General features: G+C 51.9%; 1 long non-coding RNA gene across 2 annotated transcripts in view; it reads left to right on the top strand.

Moving 5' to 3' along the window:
* Nucleotides 1-527: 527 nt before the first annotated feature.
* LOC105238236 overlaps nt 528-3886 on the top strand; it is a 28378-nt gene continuing 25019 nt past the window's right edge. For both annotated transcript variants that reach the window (XR_002142978.2, XR_004621146.1), the window contains exon 1: nt 528-1397. This is a non-coding gene — a long non-coding RNA (uncharacterized LOC105238236). The remainder of the gene's footprint in view (nt 1398-3886) is intronic.

Consider the following 3886-nt stretch of genomic DNA (forward strand, 5'->3'; position numbering starts at 1 on the left):
AGCCACTTCTAAGTCTTGACCAGCTTACCTTTCTCACCTCCCTCTTGCCACTCCCCATCATGGGTTGCACTCTCCAGCCCTTCAGACCATTCATCATGTTCCCGATATTCTGGGTCATGTCCAGTCACCCTACTTTCTGTTCATGTGCCCCCCTTCCTAAAACATCCATCCTCGACCAATCACTGCCCATCCAATAAAATCCTGCTCTCTCTTCAAGGCCCAGGTCATATGCGGACTCCCAGTATCCCCTGGGTAGACACTGTTTTCTCTTGAGAGCTTCCGAAGCTGCACATTCATCTCATAGCACGATAAGCACTGATTCTAATCAGATGTTTGCCTCTCTTGTCTCACCTGCTCTCTGTGTGCCCTGGAGGCAGTCAGTCACCTGCCTTATTCATCTCTGTGTCTCCAGGGCCTAGGTGAGAAAGACCCTCAGAGCTGCATCCCTGGAAGGATAAGCTTCTTGAACACTATCATGAAGGCTCTGTGTGTGACAACTGTGGAATAACATTTGTACGTAAAACGCTTTGAACTTTGCAGGGGGTGCGTTGCGTTCACCTTCTCTGAGCCTCGGAGCGCTGGTAGATAGGCACTATTTCCCCCAACTCTCGAGGGAGGGAACAGAGGCCCAGAGATGGGCAGTCATCCAAGATGACTCAGAAATGACAAAGCAACATTTGGCCAGAGGTCTTCCTGCCTCTGGTTTGAGGGAGTGGTCTGTGGACGCAGCCCGGCAGACCTGCACTGGCTTCGCGGAGCTGTAGGACAGGAGCCAGGACACGTTGCTCCAGGGAAGCAGAGGGTTCAGGGCAGCTGCACGCGGACACGTGCCCCTTGCCACCCACACCTCCCTCCCCAGAGGGAGGACTTGTCGATGGGATGCTTGCACAGGCTTCATTCCTCTGGACGGGGCTGGAGCAGGCCAGGAACCCCCATTGGACCTCCCCTTTTCCTCCCTGACTCCCATGTGTCGCTTCCCGCTAACTCGGGTGCAGCAGAAAGGCCAGTTTGACTCTGGCTGGGAGAGAGAAGGCATCCCCAGCCTTCGCTTTTGCCTCAGCTCCAGATCAGATGCTCTAATCTTGCCTCTGTCCTCAGAGCGGCTGTTTCCGCAGCAGACCTAGGTGAGCTGGGCAGTTTTATCATGACATAAAAAAAAAAAAAAATTCTTTCCTGCAAGAAGTTTGAGAGTCATGACCAACTCTGGCCATCTCATTACGAAAGCTCTTCCTGCCTAGGGAGAGACACTTTGTTCTCAAAACGCGTTAAAAAGAGTGGACAGAATAGGGGAAGGAAGCCCAAGTTGAAAGGCACAGCCTGTCCCCCACCACATCCCCCCTTCTCTGCACAGGCTTCTGGGGGCAGCACCGAAGGGCGACAGCAGTCATTGTCAAAGCGTGAGTCTGACCTCCGGCCACAGTCACATCCATTTCTGTTTTTCTGCCCTTCCCTCCTTCCTCTTTTCATTCTCATTTTCTTGCTTCCTATTTCTCTCTTCCGCACACACCTTCAGTCTCCCTGAGAGTTCCCCAGGTATTGCTTGGCCCCACGGGGGTGCGCTCAGTGCAGAAAATACTTTGATGTGTCCTCTTGAGGCCCAGCTGACCACCTCTGCCTCCCTCTTCAACCCACGGTAAATTCTCTGCTTGATGCTTTGAGGTCCAGAGTCTCTGGGTACAGAGGGGTTGAACAGTGAGCCAGCACGCACGTAGGAGGAGGGAAACACCAGCATGAAAGGAGCCGGGTCGATTGCTTGCTCGCAGATCACCTTTCTGTCCAGCCCTGACTGCCCAGCCTCAGGCCTCCTGTGCTACCCTGACCTTGGCAATCTGATTCTGAGTGCTGGCACTCCTGGTTTCTCCCCATATGGGACATCAGCTGGCCTGATCTCCAGGTGAGGACCAGCCTGACAATATAATACCCACCTCATGCAGGTGTTGTAAAGATTCAGTGGAATGAGGGAGCCTGGGTGGCTCAGTCGTTGAGCATCTGCCTTCGGCTCAGGTCACGATCCCGGCATTCTGGGATAGAGCCCCGCATAGGGCTCCCTGCTCAGTGGGAAGTCTGCTTCTCCCTCTCCCTCTGTAACTTTCCCTGCTTGTGTTCCCTCTCTCACTGTCTCTCTCTCTCTGTCAAATAAATACATAAAATCTTAAAAAAAAAAAGATTCAGTGCAATGAGATCTAGAAAGGGCTTCTAACAGTGTCTGGAACATAGAAATGGCTCAGTAAATATCAGCCATTATCATTATTGTTATTTTCACCAATTTCCAAATAGGTAAACATTTTCCCTTTTTCCTAAGATCCAAAAATTTCTTCAAGAAGGTTTTCATGGGAGACCACCCCCTGAAGGATCCTGAATTTCCCCAAGACTGGTGATAGGAGCCATGCGGGCTGGCTCCTACCATGGACCTCTGGGAAAGCCATACTACCTCTGCTTTTTGCAACCAGCTCAGGACTCAGGATGTTTTCCGTCCAGGAGCTGCCATCAAGCTTAGACACTGGTTAGCCACAGACACATCTGCATTAAAAGCGATTTCATTCTCAGATCCACAAACAGCACCAGCCTTCCCACTTTCCAAGGCCAGAGAAGGGTCATAAGGTCAGAGCTCTGGAGAATGTTCCCCTGGCCTGAGGAGGTCCAGAGGACACTTGACTCTCCCACTCTTGGTTGCGAATCTCCAGCCCTCACATCCAATGAGCCTATGGGGCCGATCGCGTCTCCGGACGACTCAACTGCTGAGCAGGGCTGCCCGTGTGAGCAGGTGGGACTGAGGTTGGGAGAAGAGGGAAAGCAGGAACCAGAAACAGCACAAGACCAAACAGGTGGAAACTTCTCTCTTGAGAACTTGACAATAAAGTCCAAAGGAGCATGAGGGGGGCCTGGTGGCTCAGTCTGTTAGGCGGCTGTCTTCAGCTCAGGTCATGATCTCAGGGTCCTGGGATCGAGCCCCAGGTGGGCTTCCTGCTCAGTGGGGAGTCTGTTTGTCCCTCTGCCTCTCCATCCTCCTGTCTTGTGCTCTCTCTCTCTTTCTCTCTCTCGCTCACTCTCTTTGTCTTTCAAATAAATAAATTAAATTTAAAAAAATTCTGCTAAAGATCCCAAAACTGCTGTTCCCACCCCCCATTTCCTGTGTGATATGGAGCCAACTTGAGGTTAAGGAAAGCCTAGAAAGCAGCCCTAAGTGAGGGCGTAGGCAAGTGGGATGGAATTTGTGGCCTGCTGCTGGGGTTTAGCGCTAGGGCTCCAGTCCCCCTTCNTTCTCTCTCTCTCTCGCTCACTCTCTTTGTCTTTCAAATAAATAAATTAAATTAAAAAAAATTCTGCTAAAGATCCCAAAATTGCTGTTCCCACCCCCCATTTCCTGTGTGATATGGAGCCAACTTGAGGTTAGGAAAGCCTAGAAAGCAGCCCTAAGTGAGGGCGTAGGCAAGTGGGATGGAATTTGTGGCCTGCTGCTGGGGTTTAGCGCTAGGGCTCCAGTCCCCCTTCCAGGTTCCAGAGGAGTCAGGGGGGTGGGTCAGCACCACAGGGAGTGCAGAAGTAGGAAGGTACAGCACAGTGCTTTGCCCTGAAGTTAGAGCCCTTTACCTCCTGGTACCCAGGGTGGTTTGCCTTCCTGGCACCCATCTCCTCATTGTTGGTAATAGCCTTTAATATTCCCTTGGGGAGCCATTTCATCTCTACTCTCACCCACCGTGCTCCACATAGAGTCCCAATCTCCAGCCTCCAGAGTAGACCATGTGACCATACCTGGCCAATCACAGCACTCTGCCTCCCTGGCCAGTGAGATTGGCTCAGAGCAGAGCAGTCTCCTTAGGCAGCTGATGTGGCTGTCACCGTCTTGTCACCATGTGGAGTGGAGACTGAAGGATGAAAAAGAGCA

Source organism: Ailuropoda melanoleuca, chromosome 16, assembly GCF_002007445.2.
Source record: "Ailuropoda melanoleuca isolate Jingjing chromosome 16, ASM200744v2, whole genome shotgun sequence".
NCBI classification, from domain to species: Eukaryota; Metazoa; Chordata; class Mammalia; order Carnivora; family Ursidae; genus Ailuropoda; species Ailuropoda melanoleuca.